Here is a 19,432-nt window from a genome sequence, read left to right on the forward strand (position 1 = left end):
ATAAGTTATTTCGAACTTTTTAATAGTAACAGTTGTTTCCAATTGTACAGTTGTGTCAACTCGAGTACGATATCGTTAAGGTACACGCACGAATGGGAAAAATGGATGCGCAGTGTGAATGCTTCGGTTCGGAGTTAGGTACGCAACTCAGCTCGTAGTTGTCCCCACCACTCCAAGAGCGCGATGCGAAGTTAGTATACCTAGCCGCCGCCAGGGTATGCATGCGATGAAGAGGTCTCTCGCTGACGAAAGTTCGAGATAGATACCATAAGTATCATCGAGAAACGAATCAAAGCATACTTACCTGGCGTAGAGGTTACCGTGATCAACAAGGCGGTTCCTCCAGGGTGAGGCTCGTCCATTGCACTACGGTTGAGCTGACCTCTGCGAATATCCCTAATGTGGATATCTCGGGCGTAGAATTTTTGGTAGTCGGGACTGCGTACGCGCTATCCCGAATAATTCAATTATAAAAATAAATACCTAATAATTTTATAAAGTTGTAACTTATACACAACTCTTTATACACTAGTTGTAACAAGTTATTTATTCTTCAGTTGTAATTTTCTTGATTACAAATATTACATTCAAGAAAACATGTCAACATTAATTAATTGGAGTTATATACGTTATTATTTACTACATAGAAAATATTATGAATGAGTCAAAGTTGTTGTATAACACATGTCACCAAAATAAGAGTACTAATTGAATGGAATTCTTTAAACTACTCTTATTGATAGTTTGTAACTTTGTGTAACATTTTTACGGTACTACGATTCGTTGTAAAAATGACACACAACGTGAATATTTTTACTCATAACTCAATTCGGTTTAAACTACGAGTGTGACTCGTATGACTACGAAACGTGCCACTGTGAGTTTGCTTTGTAGTTCGTAGTTTCTTAATCTTGTTAACAGACAGAGTAGCGACTCAATTCATCACAAAACTCAAAATAAATGGAGGTAGAATCAATTACGGTTACTATGTAGAATAACGTTGCTGTACTGTCGACATTTTCTTAAATTGTTACATTTCGAACAAATTAAAAATATTTAAATACTATTATATTTTGTATTTGCTAAACAATACAATGAAAAAGAATATTCTTCTTGTACCAAATTTTAAAATATCAATTTGTTTCGAAAAATTAGTAATTCGTCTAAAGAGTCGACTGTTTAACGATTAAGCTGCAATTTTCAATATTAATTTGCTGAAAAAAGAGAAACAATAATTATTTATAGTGACGCATGCACTGGTTAAAATTATAGAATAAACAGTTTTGCAAAGATACGATAGAATTAAGACTAGATATAAAATATAGGGAATAATACATACAAACAAATACCAGAATACTAACATTTATCACTGGAACGTTTTTATAAAAATTGTATCTAAACATTGGGAACGTATGAAGTGTTCGTTCATTTAAATCAAAACGACACAATATGTTAAACTTTCTTGAATTAGAAGCAAGACAGATGAGGGTTCAAATTCCCATTGTCGTAAGTATTTTTTATTTCTATTTTTTTTTTTACATAATTACTACAAAGTATACTTATCAATATAATTAATAATTAACGACTACTTATCAGTCTTAAATAAGCCATTTTTGTTCATTTGAAAACATTGAATATAATTAAAATAATTTTCATTTTCATGTATATACATTTTATAGACCGCAGTATCTATTATTGCTGTTATTACCACAGGAACCAACTAAATAAGGTAAATAATAATCAACTTTAACAGTTTACTATCTCTACCATTATTATCAGAGGTGTATTTCAGCAAAATCCTCCTTTATGTGGATAATTTCCACGTTAACTACTGATTTCTTCATTAACGTTTGAACAAGATTCAAGTATACCATTTCAAATATCCATTAATGTTTGCGATAATATCAGGAAGATTTCGAAATACCGAGATACCGGTATGTATTATTATATACACAGAATTGATTAAGACGAAGTGGGGGTACTAATACCCCCACTTTTTGTAAGGAAAAGTTTCAAAAGAATGAAAATTTTGCGATTAATGAATATTCATAAAAAGTTAGTGACCGGGTAATTAATTTAATTTACGATAATGATTCGCCGTTTCTCGAGGAGAGCGTAAAAAAGTTTTCGATAAAGACGCCAAGGTAACGTATCAACTTTCTGGCTCTGATTATGCCGTTTCATCCTGTTTCCTGCTTTCACGAAGATACGGTGCATTTAACTACGAAGTAATGAAATATCCGACTATTTTTTAAATTACTTGTCCCGTAATTTTATTCATTAAGTCGTTCTTCTGTCATATAAATCTGATTTTTCACGTTTAAAATAACTAGGGAGATAAAAAAATACGCTTAAATACAGATGACAAATCCTCGATTTTACAAAAGGAGCCTTTGTTACGTTCCTTTATGTTCAAGCCCTTTGTTTCAATGTCTTGTTAAATCTTTCGTCTAAAAATAATATATACTATTGTACGAAATACTACGATGAAATGGAAAATAACATATATTATATTATTGAATATCTATTCAAATTTGTATTACTTCAACGTGGCATAAAATGAAATTATTAGAATTAAGATTACTATTATACGTTATACTAAAATAAAATTAAAAAATAAATAGGAAATAATATAAATTCTATTATGGAATATTCATTCAAACTTTCATTAGTTCATAGTCACATAAAAGTTATTGTAATTAAATTATAATTAAAATTTTAATTCTTCCAGAGCAAATAACGATTCAAAAGCTTTCATTTGTTCATTTTTCGTTCGTTATTCATAATTTTTTTACCTAAATAAGAATGCTGCCTATTTCTGAATGTAAGCAAGTTAACACCAGTTTGTAACATACACTCAACTTTTAATGTAATAAAAAAGTAACAGTACATTAGATAGTAAGATTAATTTACCAGTACGCAGTTCTTTCGAGAATTGAAAATTGGCCAGAGTAAGGAAACTTGTTCATTAAAAAGTTATTCCACAATGAACAATTTTGTCAAAGCTAGTCTCGTAACTGTGTTAATATCCTCGACTGGGTAGAACCACCTTGGGAATCGAAATTTATGGAGTTGGACATAGATTCTGTATTTGCTTCGTATCATATACAGTGGGTGTAGAAAGTATTCGTTCACCGATCAATTTTCCAAAAAAACTATATAAGATTGTAATTTATTAACTTGTTTTCTATAAACAATGACATTCTACATATTCTCAGAAATCTGTAGAATAGATAGAGTACAAAAAAAATAGTTATTTATGTAAGTTGCGAAATTAACAAGAAAAAAACAATTAATCGATAGAAATATTGAAGCAACAAGTATTAGCACAACTGTTTAATTTTTAAAACTTCATTAAAAAAAAAAGAAATTTACATTTATTTATAAGTATATAATACTTCCTTCGTGGGATTTCCTTTTGATTTTATAATTATTGCAACTCTTCTAAGTGTTAAATTAACTAAATTATTAGTTATTCGAAATGGGATCTTCTTCAATTCCTCTATTAGAGCCATTTTTAAAAGTACTTTACTGAAAATTTGATATTTTCTAATTCGTACGGAGCAATAAACTAATGCGTTTACGTTACAAACTCTACTGTAAATGGTTCGTCATAAGAATCGTACAAATACTTATTGCTTCTATACTTTTACCCACATTTTCGCATTTTTTCGTTAATTTCACAAATTATATTAACTAGAAAATGTTGTTTGGACTGTATCTATCTTAGAGACTTTTGGGAATATGTAAAATATCATTGATTATAAAAAAAGAAGTTAAGAAACTAGAATTTCACTCAAAAGTTTTTTCGAAAATTGTTCGGCGTATGAATACATTCTACACCCACTGTAGTTGTGTCTGTTCTCAATTTGCTGTATTCATTTTTAATACATTTATCATAGAATTCCAACTTTTTCAACTTTTGTTTCATATTATCGAATTATTAAATTTAAGATACAGTATTAGAATATTTATCAAAAGTGTCTAAACATAGTAGTTTCTCACTTGTTCAGACGTTTCAACTTTGTGCTAAAATAGGATGAATTTTTAGAATATCAGTAAACATGTAAACATGTAATCATGTAAACATATATATATCATATTTAATTTTAAAAAAATCATATCTTTTAACTACATGAAAAAAGTAATGAATGGATTATGAGTTATGTTTATTTAAATAGCAGGAGATATCTAGTAGCCTACTTCACCATGTAAATATTTGAAGTAAATATATCGTGTTCAGTTTAAAAGAAAAACGGGACGCGATAAAGAATTTTCTTGCCTCGACGTGGAGGTATTATGACACGCTAATATACTATACAGTACCCTCAGCTTTTTAATGTCTGCCTTTTACCACGTATGTTCTAGTTATCTCACCGGTTCTACTTCCCAGACCTTGCCGGGTTGAAAGTAGGTTACCAAATATTTGTATAGCGCCTTTGTTTCGTTATTGAATCATCTCTGAAATTTGTATTCACTTCGAATTTAAATGCGGAATATTCAGAAGACGTTTCAACCACCGAAGTGGGTCTTTCCAGAGACGAAAACTTAAGGTCTAAAATACAAAAGCATAATTATGTAGATCGTTTCGATATTAAATTGCAAAATAGAAGACCAGAAGAAAAGAGAAATATGAAAAAAAGAAAAATAAAAATAACTTAGTTGTGTGTTACTCTTTTTTTTTATATAATGTTATTATTATTTTGCTTTCTAATAATTTTGTATTTTAGATCTCAAGAAAATTAAACTGCTAAAACTATTCTACAAATATTTTTAGATACAAGAAAAGTCTACTTATTAAATTTTGTAAATAATTTTGAACTGTCATATCAATCAATTCGAAACTTTAGACATTCCTCAAATGTTTAGCAGTATGTAAAAAGTCTTTGGATAATATAAAATTAATAAGAAGTAATAGAAACACATGTTGTCAAGTGTATCCCTACACTTTTGAAGAACATTTCGTTCCCAAGGACAATTCAATGGTCCTTTATAGTCTTCATACTAACCTCGTGTCATTTTTATCGCCATTAATCATCAGCGTAACGCGATTGCATGTTCAAAACGCATCTACCACGCGTGCAGCACTCTCAGCGCGTTAATTAACGTAAACAGCAATTCACGAAGTAGGAGTTTGTTAAACTACTCGCTATCGCGGTAATTTACTCTTTCCTGTTCATTTTGTTAAATCTGTATGATACGTAACAACATTATATATTGTATGATAAACAATATACAATACTGTATAATAATTTCAGTAAAGAATATTCTAATAAATAAGTGCATAAATATACCACATACTGTACAAAATACTAAATAACATACAATAACCTACGATATACATTAATATACATTAATTTCACTAACGAATATTCCAACAAATAGATGCATAAAAATATGTATGCATTAACCCTCTTTCCCTCTGCACAGCCAATGAGTGGCACACCGTGACACGGTTGGCAGAAAGATCAATGTACTCGAAGGGCTGGTTTTGTGAAAAATCACGGTGTATATCGAGGCAGGTCCCAATGCATTTACCGTTTTTATTTTTCAGCGTGCGAAATAGCGATTACTACGGCGAAAATGCATTGGCATTCAAAACAGCCGCGACAAGCGGGGTTTTCAGCTTGTCGAGATCTTCGCCGTTCACCGCGACAAAGCGGCGTGAGGGTAAAATTGTGAAGTGACAATAAGGGCGGTTAAGAGGCATCGATCGTGTATCGACAAACTTATCGATAAGCGCGAGACTTATTTACGATTGCGCGGCGTACCACGAGTTTGTGTAAATATAGACTTACATGTCGATGTATCGGTGTGCAAATGAGGACTTGTTTATAACAAAGACAAAGATAAAGACTCTTAAAAATAACGTTATCGTTAAGCACTGCTGATTATTTATCAATCATTATATAATTCTGATAAATGAATGCGTTGATATTTTATTTATTCAAATTATTTGTCAACGTTTTCGTATTTAATATCTCTTTAAATTTTTATTATTTATTACAATTGTTCTACGTATTATTTATCATATACTTCAACTACTATATATTATATGATATACAGTGGATGTAGAAAGTATTCGTACACCGATCAATTTCCAAAAAAGAACTATGTAAAATTGTAATTTATTAACTTATTTTTGATAAACAATGACATTCTACATATTCTCGGAAATCTATAGAATAGATAGATTACAAGAAAAATAGCTATTTATGTAAGTTGCGAAATTAACAAGAAAAAAACAATTGATAGAAACATTGAAGCAATAAGTATTCGCACAACTGTTTAATTTTTAAAACTTCATTAAAAAAAAAAGAAATTTACATTAATTTATAAGTATATAATCCTTCCTTCGTGGGATTTCCTTTTAATTTTATAATTATTGCAACTCTTCTAAGCGTTAAATTAACTAAATTATTAGTTATTCGAAACGGGATCTTCTTCAATTCCTCTATTAGAGCCATTTTTAAAAGTACTTTACTGAAAATTTGTTGTTTTCTAATTCGTACAGAGGAATAAACTAATGTGTTACATTACAAACTCTACTGTAAATGATTCGTTATAAGAATCGTCCAAATACTTATTGCTTCTATACTTTTACCAACTTTTCGCATTTTTTTGTTAATTTCACAAATTATATTAATTAGTAAATGTTGTTTGGACTATATCTATCTTAAAGATTTCTGAGAATATGTAAAATATTATGAAATTTGATTATGAAAAAAGAAGTTAAGAAATTACAATTTCACACAAAAGTTTTTTGGGAAATTGATCGGTGTACGAATACATTCTACACCCACTGTATAATTAATTCTCAGTTCCTTGAATTTCCATTATTGAAAATTTCGTAAAGATTATTATGTATCATACAATACATAATGTATTGTATCAAATTTTGAATACAGGAAATTTCAATTAATGATAACAATTTCTGCAAATAATTGATACAAAATAACTGTAATACATAATTCACTAAGTACCGTCGCGTCGGAAGAATGAAACAAGAAGTGCATCGGTGTGTCTTTTTCGCGTGTGAGTGCGTCCATGTGCGACCGCACGTTCAGCTGACAGGAATTTAATCAGCCCGCGCCGGAAGTCCACCTGTAAATTTTAATATCTCAACAACGAAACCTCAGTTCGCAAAATGGTAAGAGACTTTTCGATTTGTATTGGTATGAAGACTTGGTCCTGAAAAAATGTCCCACAGATTTGTAAACAACCTGTATATAAATATATACAGTATGTCCCACGAAATCCTGGACAGCCGATTATTTCGTAACCTATTAAAGATACGAAAAAAGTTTCTGATATGAAATTGAATGGCAAGAGGGGGCCGATTAATGGCCGTAACAATTTTTTTTTATCATTACTGTTTATAGAGATATGAAAGTTACGTTTGATTTTTCAACTGGGATTATATACTTTTTGTTTGATGAATAGATAGTACGTTTCAAGACGAATTCAGCAAGCTTAATGTAAACACCCTTTTACAAATAGTTTTTAAGATATTACGCGTAAAAGTTTACTGATTTTCGGTACAAGAAAATCTGCGAGACCAGGAAGCACAGTAGGGGGTCTCGACTCTCGACCGCACTTAAAATGTTGCGGGTTAGACGGTGCCTCGTGAAACCGATACGAAGAGACTGCGATAGGAACGGCAGGCCTAAATTCTACATAATAGTTTTTTTCACAACCGTTATTTTTACGGCATGCAGAAAAATGTCGCCTATGTTTTAGTAATGAACCTCCATTTATTTTTCTTACACAAGGCAATTATCAATTCAGCCAATAGAACGAATAGGGATGCTTGGCCTGCGATCTTTTTTCTGGGGTCATATTAAGCAAAAAGTATTTCAAGCCCCAGTAGACACTGTTGAACAGTTAAAAGAACGCATTGTTAACGCGTGTTACAACGTTCCAACAGATACTCTTGTATTTCTAAAACGAATAAAAAATTGTATACTAAATGATGGAGGGCACGTGGAAGGGATTCCAAAATAAAATATTATTTTTGTCTGAAATTAATTTATATTTTCATATTTTTTTCTCCTAAAAATCCTTTTGCTTTATCCGTTTGCTTTATTTCATTAAAACTAGACTACTATTATTTCATTAAAACTCAACTAAAACTTTTTTTCACTAAAACATAGGCGACATTTTTCTGCATGCCGTAAAAATAACGGTTGTGAAAAAAATTATTATGTAGAATTTAGGCCTGCCGTTCCTATCGCAGTCTCTTCGTATCGGTTTCACGAGGCACCGTCTAACCCGCAACATTTTAAGTGCGGTCGAGAGTCGAGACTCCCTACTGTGCTTCCTGGTCTCGCAGATTTTCTTGTACCGAAAATCAGTAAACTTTTACGCGTAATATCTTAAAAACTATTTGTAAAAGGGTGTTTACATTAAGCTTGCTGAATTCGTCTTGAAACGTACTATCTATTCATCAAACAAAAAGTATATAATCCCAGTTGAAAAATCAAACGTAACTTTCATATCTCTGTAAACAGTAATGATAAAAAAAAATTGTTACGGCCAATAAATCAGCCCCCTCTTACCGTTCAATTCCATATCAGAAACTTTTTTCGTATCTTTAATAGGTTATGAAATAATCGGCTGTCCAGGATTTCGTGGGACATACTGTATATGTTGTTAAAATTTTGATCGGAAAGCGTTGTTTCCAAAAACCCTGTAGTACCTATTCCTCTCCCAAAAAATAAAATGTACAGTTTGTTAATAAATAAAATGTTGAGCGTCAGTTGTATGATCGAATGTAGGGTCGATCGACACTCGTGGATAATATATTTAATTAGTTAATATATTAGGTTGTCCAGAAAGTTCGTGCCAATTTCTAAGAAAAATTCAAAAGCATATAATATGTATACATGTATTTATTGAATTACATAGGTGCCATTTTGTTCCACAACCGTTCCACCTTTTTAGGGATGTATACATGGTATTTGTTTTCAATCATGTCGATATATTCAGACCTGTACCACCTACCAAAAATCGACATGGACTTTCCGGACAACCCAATATTTTTTAAAATTAAAACACGTTCGAATAGTTGTGTCAACTGGTTTATTAAATACTATGTACTGTATGAGACAAAGTGGAACTGTATACAACTGTGAACGGTACGGCCGTGGTAGCGTGATTGACCTTTCTTAAAATTAACTTCTTCGAGGACCGCGAATCGGGGTACGTAGGAATATGATAGTGGAGGGGGGTACACGAGTTTGTGTGGAGTTGATGTTGGTTAGAGGTTTGCCTGTGATAGTTCGTCAACGGACCGTTTTTTGGGACGCACCATAAACCTTATCCTTTTATCTTTAGAACCCGTTTCCGTTTATTCCTGCGGTCTTACATTCCTACAATATTCTTATTTTTAATATTTAATTGCTGTATTTATGTCATTTATATTCCCCTCTAATAATATTATTCCAATTTTATTCTTCTGCTAATTATATTAATAAATATTGCATTCCGTCGAGTATCTAATAACGAAGCTCGAAAGCCAGCATTCTACGCTCTTATTATTTAACGCCGCGAGCATACTTCTCTCCACGAAAGTTATTAATGTACAAAGAGCTACTTAAAAAATAATTTAATCTGAAACAAATATCACTGCAAGAGTTCGGATATAAACGGATAAAAACGTATATTATACACTGGCCATTCGTATTAATTAAGGTAAATTAAAATACGACAGAATGAGCAACTTGTTTCATTTATCTCGGAGCAATTTTCGTATGTAAATGTATTATTTGCACGATTACTTGTAGGAAATATCCGGGGACTAATTTGAACCCTTTTTCGATTTTACAACTGATTTTTATTACTCGACTACTTTCGCTCACTTCTCCTTACATTCTAACATTCATCCTCACTCACTCACTCACTCACTCACTCACTCACTCACTCACTCGCACACTCGCACACGCACACGCACACGCACCATTTCTGCGACTAGCTCGTAATTCGATCCCACACACTTAATAATTTCGTGTAACCATTTCGAATCTGCGAGTCCAACTTGGTATTATTTATTCAGCTTGTGTGCTATTTAACTTTTGTTACTTTTTGTATTTCGTGTGTGTTTTTAAATGATAATTGGAAAATATTTATTTTTATTATCATTTTAAATAACATAAATCTAAGGAAATATGGAAATTATACAAAGCATACGAAGTACGGAATATACGAAATATAATAATATATAAAAGTATGTAAACGTACATGCAAAATGTGCAAAAAAAAATTTGTTCTGACGTGAATAAATATTATGATCTTTTAAAATAACAACCTTTCAAGAGACCCTTCTGGTTAAGTATCGCTAAAAAATTATTAAAAAATAAATGGAAAAAAGTTTGTCTCTCGATAAATATGCTTCGATAACGATATTCGATTCGATCATGTATGATTCCTCGAATTAATGAGGCTCAGACGCAAAACATGAGTATTGGATTTAAAACGCATCGTACTTAATTACTGCCTGTTGCCATTCGACGACGATATCCAGCATGCTTAACAAACATCGACGCCAGAGAAAACCTTTACGTGTAATTAGGTGCAATACTGACGGCAAACGAAACGCTCCGTTAGGTATTATTTGCGGCTCTCGACTCCCGACTCCCCCTCGAACTGCAATTTTCCACGTCATTAAACGTTGCAAAGCATTATGTGAAAATTATTAGCTCGCTCCGTTAACGCGAAAACTGGACGGGAAATTATTTATACCATTTACAACGACCTGCAAGAATACGGGGTTTTGTTTTACAAATTTATCAATGGTTTCAATCAAAATGAAGAAATTAGAAATCGTTGTTTCTAAAGATATCTGTGTGGAAGATTCGTTGAAATAATCTGATTTTGAGTTTGATAGAAAAAAATGAAACGACTTCTTGCTGGAAAGATTTATTAGTGATATGTGGAAAATACAGGAAATATACAAAGCATGAGATAAGTATAATACTTACATAATGTAGGAAAATAAACTATGATTATAAATTGAGTTAAATTTTGTGCTTTATAATAGACAAATTTTGTTATTATTTCCTTTAGATTGCAAGCTGTGTTATTAAAAAGATTCGTTTAGGAAAATGTGGAAAATGTTGAAAATATACAAAAGGCATATAAATATACTAGCATTTCATGTTTTTTAAATAAAGTACATTATTTATCTTCGACATAGACAACATTCTATGTATAATATTGTATATTTTTTACATAAAAAATATTACTTACATTACTGCGTATTTTCCACATAGAAAATACATTATTATATATGTGGCATTCCACGCTAAATCGGACGGTTAAAAAAATTTTTTTTATTTTCTGGTACTTTTTACCCCTTAAAAGAAGCTATCTGGTAAATTTTGAGATTTTATTACACTGCTTCAAAAAATATCGAGTTTTAAAAAAAAACCGCCCTTTCTTGGTCTTATAAGTAAAAAAAAAAGTATACATTGTCAAAAATCGGTACTGATAATAATTTATAGCAAAAAAAAAATTTTTTTAATTTTTAATAATAGAAAAAAAATCGTAATTATGGAAGGGCTACTGCCGGACCGGGCTAAAAAGTTGGAGGATGGATAGAAGTTTAAAATAGAAAATCTTCAAGAAAATCGAAAGATACAGACAGTTTTAAAAACACGATTGAATACTTAAAACTCAAAAATTTGGATTAAAAACACTTTAAATATTTTTTTGTATTTATTTCTGTATAGGCCATCTAAAAACGAAAGTTTTCAAAAAAAAATCAATTGAATTTCGGCCATTATTAAAGAAGTTATGTGCATAAAACCAAAAAAAGAGCGGTTTTTTTGAAAATTCGATATTTCTTGAACCAGTGATCAAAAAAGTCTCCAAAACCAGGAAGCTTCTTTTGAGGGATACTAAAAAATACCAAATAATTAAGAAAACAAAACAAAAATGTATTAAACCGTCCGATTTGGCGTGGAATGCTCCATATGTATTATTGTATATAAGATAAATAGAGTGTGATCACATACGGTCTCATTTTAGTAGTCCAGCCAGGAAATAAAACATGTCAGAACCTCGTCGGACATGCACAATGGTCGAAAGCCCTGAAAATAAAGACACGGCTGCCTCAAAACGGGCAAAGTTTTTCAAGAGTTTAATTTAATTTGACAAACAAATATTTACCCAAACCTAACCAATTCGTTACTCCAAACTGAACGTTACGGATGTGTGCGTTGGATCTTGAGGGAGGTGGACATCTAGTTGGTATTCTAGTTCTATCGAGCGTGCAGCATATGCAAATCTCTGGCACAGTTGTTGTGTGTTGCGTTATTCGGATCGTTGCATCGACAACTTGTGCCACTATCGATATCGATTAATCTTTTGCATAAATCTACACTCTTGCGCGAACATTTTTGATCGCTGATTGAAAATTCCCCTTGCTTTCGCTACCGAAGCCTGCAATTTTGCTTAAAGTTAATCCACAAGCTGGAAACGTGTTCCTTGTTTCATTCACCATTTGCTCAGCGGCGACCTTGACATTTTTATTCCACTAGGTATTTTTATTCGTTTTATTTGCCAGTTTCATAGTTCATATGTTTTTCAATTGTAACTTAAGGGTAAGCAACTCTGACAATAATTGCAATGATCGAGTGTATTCTAAATGTTTTCTCATTTGTTAATATATATCTAATTCCTGTGTATTTTATTTTACTTCAATAATAATATTCCAATTTCATTCTTTGGTGAATATTGCATATATGTAATGTGAATCTTCGTATCAGAGTGGAGGTTGATTATATTAACAAGAATTGTTTCTCTGTAAACACAGTTATGATTATTTTATTACTATTACTGTACAACTTATAAACTACTATTTACAATTCTTACCTGTAAACAGAGAAACAATATTCAATGTCAATTGTTCACAGGGTTCACTATTATTATATGCTATTATATAGATTGTTCATTATTGTTGATCTGCACTATTCTTATCTATCTTATCTAATTCGTTGTTACTCTTTCATCATATCAGTGCGCGTTAGCGCAGGAAATTCGAATGGAGGAAGTGCCACGCTTCCTTACATCTATTTAGAGTAAAACAAAACAATATTAAAATCAATAAATTTAAATATAGAAAATATAGCTACGAATTAGATTGACACTAGCGAATGATTCGTTAACGTATTAGTAAATAAGTACAATATACACTGTGAATCAGGAAACGTAATCAGTGGTGATTACACCAGAAAATGATTTTAACTAGGTTTTGGTTGGACTTAAGAGACCTTTAGCGTGATTAAAAAAATTGTTTGTCAACCATTTTTTTAATGTTTTTTTTCAAGTTATCCTTGAATTTTTTGCAAATAAACATATAATTATTTTTACGCCTATCTCTTAGACGATTTCAAACGAATACAATGACCTTGAAGGTCATTCAAGGCTACACAGGCTGACTGTAGTAGAAAATATATTGTTTCAAGGCACTCTTCAAATATTTCATTAATTTTCTTATTTGGTCATTTGTGTACATTCTAAAACGTATTAATGTAGAAAAACACTGCTCGATGAACTTGATTTGGATCAATTGCAATGCATGCTCCTTCATATCTTCTCTGGTTATTAACACTTCGCTGAATACTTGTTGTTTTAACTTTCTCCATAAATAAAGATTCATGAGTGCCGGCTATTTAATATTCCTTAGTCGGCTAATCCATCAATCTCGAAATGTCCCGTTTGGCAATTTAGTAATAATTCGAGCAGAATGAGTGAATATGATGAACTTGCATTGCAATCGATCCAAATGAAGTTCATCGTAGAATGTTTTCTAATTCTACATTAACACGTTGTAGAAAATGCATCTAAGTTCAAGGTCATCGTTTTGAAGACTTACTGTAGCAGTAATGTATTGTACGCAAATTAAAAAGTTAATGAAATATTTGAAGTGCCTTGAAACAATTTATTTTCAATTACAGTCAGTCTGTATAACCTTGAAGGACCTTCAACCATAGGTCATTGTATTCATCTTGAAATCTCCTAACAGATAGGCGTACAAAATTATATGTTTATTTGCAAAAAGTTCAAGAAGATCTTGAAAAAACATTTAAAAAAATAGTTAACAAATAATTTTTTATGATCACGTTAAAGATCTCTTGAAACTATGCAAGAGCTGATAAAACATTTTCGACCGGACTGCTAATAACAAAGTAATCTCCACTGATCGTAGTGGAGATTAATTAGAATAAGTCGTAGAATTTTTTAATCTTCATCGCTATTTTCGTCGATAACTGCCGTGATGCCTGTTGTGCCAAATATGTGCGTCAATATTTCCGACGGTTTAATAATTTTTTTTATTTAAATGACCATGAGCTAGATAATAAATAATCCAGCTACGTGTGAGCACCAACTTATTGTCCTGCTACCATTCGCACAATCGCATATATAGCGCTGTATAGCTGTGTAGCCAATAGAATTTGGTGTATATTCAATGTAACATTGATATATTTTCCGATTTTCGTGTCTCGAGCGAACCTTCATCCTTATAATATTATTAGTTCCTTTTAAATATTGCACATCTAATTCCGAGTCTTCATTGTTAATTAATTCTACAAGGTAACATACTGCTTGCGAAAATTTGTATGTACCTGTAAATATTATTTTGAAATATTTCTCGGTCGATTCAGGAAATCCATCAGAGTGTTGACAAAATTGGTATGTACCTACCGGTAAATAGTATTTTTAAATCTTGTTCTGTCATTTTAGGGAAATCCATCACAGAGCTGACAGTCATTGTCCCGAAAGGTTTTTTGCGACGACTTAGTTTCTGGATCTCTATTACTTCTTATAACGTATTGCTTTGACTCTGGTGTATTTTCATATAATCAATAATTAGGACTGCAAGTTGTGGATCCGAATTTAATCTTTTTCCACACGTGTTACGTAAAAATAAAGCTATTGGACATAATGACACTAACACTCGGCAAGAATTTGTTGTCCATTTTATGGTGCAGTAGACGATATTTTTGTCCTATAGAACCGTGTACAGTTTCGACTACCCACCTTATTTTAGCAATAAATTGTGAGGTATTTGCCTCTACGGATGTCAATTGCTTCCGATTTCCTTTACATGCTGGCATTAAAACTTTATACCTGCAAAAACATACTCAAGGATGATCGCCCAGTCTATTGTTTTAACCTAATCTAAATATGCCTTTATTTACGCGTTTGTTTTGCTAAACCAAGTTTTTGTTACGAAATTATTAAAAAGAAGTTTTTCCTCTATACTCTGTACTTATATTACAAGTCTCACCTTCTTTAAATTATTTAACTATGTTCCGCCAATTCGACTATCTCCACAATTTTTTATGCATATATTAGTTCGATAACAGAGCATTATTCTTGATTTTTTTGGCGGTGGTAGCTCAAAGGGTTGTTTGCGAAACTCACCCTCAAAAAATGATTTATTTTCTTTACGTGCTTAATAGTTGGTTTACATTTTGGAAAAAAATATATGAAATAAGGTTAATAAGTAGCTATTTTTCCCCGGTTGTAGAATTTAAATATCTAAAGTGGTAACTGAGAAAAAAAAAAGATAAATTGAAGGGCGTTTACCCCTATATTACCGTTAAACGAGGGGGTAGCGATCTGAAATTGTACAGAATAATGTCTCAGACCAGGAACATTAGTTACCAAACAATAACACAAAGAATTGGCGTGGGTGCCATTTACCCATGCTTACCATGTAGACCCTTCAATATCACTTTTTATTATAAAAATAAGAACCTAGATTACACATCTGTATCTTGGAGCCCAAGGCAAAACGGTTTAAATTTGCCTGGCAGTGAATGGGTTAACCTGTTATTTTAATTGAAATAAGATGATCTAAAAATCTGAAAATTTTGATAAATATATTTTTGAGTGCACCTTACTGCTTGTTACAACTTGTGTGACACCTTGAAAGTGAGTCTGTATGAATCGAACGGATTCCGGCGGCGTCGCGGCACGGACGTGTCCTTTTCGTTTTGCAACGCGCGGTGAATACGCAATGCGCAAGATCAAAGCACTGTGGAAACTGGTGCTCCGTGACGATTACAGTTCAAATAATTCGTCGTTCGTGCGAAGGGGTCAAAGGGCTGTGCTGAAAACGAACATGCCGGAGTATTCAATCGAGCCAGTTGCCACGGATTACAGAAAGCATCTAGTTTCGCAGCACAGTGGCTCAAACGCAACGCCTCACCGCCCATTTTCGCGTCTCATGTTTCGTCGCTTGTTTATCGTTGCTGGGAAATACTTTTTTCAACTGTCGCTCGGCCGGATAATTCCGTCAAATACGCTCTGTCATTTAACCCTTTCATCCCTAGAACACTTTTGCGCAAGCTTTTCACTACCCTAAAGAATAATTTAGTAAAATTTAACGTAGTTTAGAGATGAATGTACTGAGAAAAAATGGTGTTGGGATGAAGTCTAAAAATAAATAAAGAGTTTTTATTTGCAATTCAGTTAATTCAGAATCCTGAATCAACAACCATACATATTAAAAAGAATATCGAACCTGACGTTGTTTGCAAGGTGGCTACAAACTGAGAACATCGGGAATATCGGGAATTTTCAGGGAATTTAATTATTTTTATAAACATTTGAAAGTTAAACTCTTTATGGATATTGACACACATTCAGTGGGTGTAGATAGTATTCGTACACCGATCAATTACACAACAAAATTTTGTGTGATATTGTAGTTTAGTTTATCAGTTTCTTTTTTTGTAATCAATGATATTCTACATATTCTCGGAAATCTCTAAAATAGATATATTCCAAACACCAATTACACTAATTTACAAAATAAAAAAAAATATGTACATTCAATGCCACAATTTTTTTCTTATGTATTGTGACCTGCTAAACTCGAAAATCGCAATGAAAAATTGTTCTATTAATAGATTTCTTTTATATGAATTTTTGAATTTTTTCGATTTTTTTCTGAGATACCTTTACATTTTAGACCATATCTCGGGTTAGAAACGTCCGATTGCGTCGCGTAAGATGTCATATTAAAGGTAATCGAATTTCCAATAATTGCTTTTAACACTGTTTTCTAAGCGGTTCAATACTTTAAGTGTTACAGGCCAACATATACGAGAAACTTCGATTTTTCGACTAAAATAGAACACAAAAATTTCTTCCATCGCCATGCAAAAATAGAAACTGTCAAATTATGTCCACGTATAGATCTTATTATTTACGTATAGATCGCACTTTTACGAAAAAAAACAAGCTTTTGTTGAAAGAAATCTATGCATAAATACCGAAATTAGGAAGAATTGAGCAAAGGTACAAAAATTCCAATTTTACTCTGTTTTCATATTTGTTGAAATATATATAATTTCTATGATATATGTATATGTGTAAACAAGTGTATGTGTGAGTGCGCACGCATTGTATGGTTCACTACCAAGAGAACGTCGCACCGTCGTAGTCTTACGTTCGGAAAGTGAACACACGTTCTATTCCACCATGTAATTTCTAAAGTTCAAATATAATGTGTTTAGTTTATAAGTTTCTATTAAAAGGTGTCTAATTGATTCGTTAATCCATGGGGCCCCCCCCCCCCCAATAATTAAGAGTATTTTTCTCCTATTTATATAGCAAACGTTTATTCAATTCACTTCGATTAGAAATACGATTAGAAATAATTTTGGCCTTTGCTTTGTCTTCTGTTCTTCTCTGAGTCCGCTTCTCTGACGAGGAACCACATGTAGTCTCCAAACATTCTTTGATCCCACATTCCTTGATAGCGCTGCTCAATAGTTTTGATATCTTGGTGAAACCTTTATTAAACAGTGTATTTGTATGTTAAAATCGATTTACTCCCTAAGAATATTCTTACGAGGAGTATTCTTAAGAGAAAATTTATTTTTTAAGTGTATTTTCTAAAAGTTTGGGGTTCTGGAAATATTTTCTAAAAATTTCGAATCAAAATTTTAAAAAATGACGAAGATCACTAAAAGGAAAGTAAATCGGAACTCGCGGCGCACAGCTGCTGCGACAAATACAATATTTAAACCCTTCTGTAGACATTTTCTAAACAATAATGTGACATTTGATCGATTCAGGTCGACAAAGCGAAATTACTGCTGGAGATGCTGCACCTGCTATTGAGGGTATCTTATATGACTCTGGAATAAATGATTAACGGTATAATATAAGTTTCTAGTTTTTTTTTTTTGAGACAATCAGCTCTCAAACTTTAAACATGTTCTTCTGAAAATGCAGTTATCGAGGTCGGTGAACATAAGAACTTGAAAATGGCTCGATCGATTTAATTCAAATATGCAGACGATATTCTTAAAAACTTCCAGGCCTTTCTGACGATCGCACATTATTTAATTTTTGTATTACTTGTTAATTAACAATAAAAAACAGATAAGAAATTTGATGAAGAAATCAAAAATCAACTTTCAGTAGTCACAGTTTTGCGAATAAATGTTTTTTAAAAATTTTAAATCGACAAAAAGAGCGTGTACTATAAGGCTTTAACAATACCTTTCGTTTTTTGTTTTAGAAGAATTCGAATCCAAAATATATTGCCCACCGCCAAGCGTATTTTGACGACACCCTCTACGCTAATGGTTGTCTCTCGTTCAATTTTAAGATTATTTAATTAAAAGCAAAAAAGATATATACCTGAATACATGTACTTTCTAGTGTGCACACACTTATTTCGAAGAAATAAATGGTTTCAGAAATAAACATTCTGAAAAATGACCTTAATTTTGGCCGTTTAGAATTACATGCCCCCTTAACCAGTCCCACAAGTCGCTATATTTTCATTAAACAGTGCTCGTGTGCATGTGTGTTTGATAAAAAACTATTGAAAGCATAATTTGCAGGAAAAACGGTTGCGTGCACACAGTAATTAAGGCGCCCATTAGTCGTTGTATTTTTCACGTATCTAGATATTGTTAAACGGTAACACAACCTGCAGATATCATGCACGAAAGTTCAAAGCGGCGACTCAATGGTTTCGCAAACGTTTGTAGATTTACAGAATCAAAAGACCAGGGCGAAACACATAGCAAGTGTGCATTTTGCAATGAAAATGGAAGGTCCTTTTTTTAAAAGTCTTTAATTTGTAGAATTGACATAGTGCCCGTTTGAAGTTGTCGCAAGGTTCCAGCATGTAAAAAAATATTATCCAACCTTTATAAGGTCATGTACGAAATATAATGTTCTTTAAGATTGAAAATCTTTTTATTTTCGAAGAGGCGAAATTCATGTCCCATTATATGGTGAAAAATGCTGCGAGGCGATGAAATGGCTGGGTAGTTCACAATAAATATGTCCCGTTAAATAGCTATTTTTGAGATATTTTTCTATATTTTAATCTCCATTGATTGGACAAACTAGATATTAATTTCTGACAATAGTTAAATTAATTAACAACAACACT

At 32.1% G+C, this 19,432-nt stretch overlaps 1 non-coding gene across 1 annotated transcript; it reads left to right on the plus strand.

Annotated features, from left to right (window-relative positions):
• The first annotated feature begins 296 nt into the window (after nucleotides 1–296).
• LOC128889150 (U1 spliceosomal RNA) lies at nucleotides 297–459 on the plus strand. The gene has a single exon (XR_008460377.1). It is a non-coding gene; the product is annotated as a U1 spliceosomal RNA (small nuclear RNA).
• The last annotated feature ends 18,973 nt before the right edge of the window (nucleotides 460–19,432 follow it).

The sequence above is a fragment of the Hylaeus anthracinus genome, unplaced genomic scaffold, assembly GCF_026225885.1.
Source record: "Hylaeus anthracinus isolate JK02 unplaced genomic scaffold, UHH_iyHylAnth1.0_haploid 11994, whole genome shotgun sequence".
NCBI lineage: Eukaryota > Metazoa > Arthropoda > Insecta > Hymenoptera > Colletidae > Hylaeus > Hylaeus anthracinus.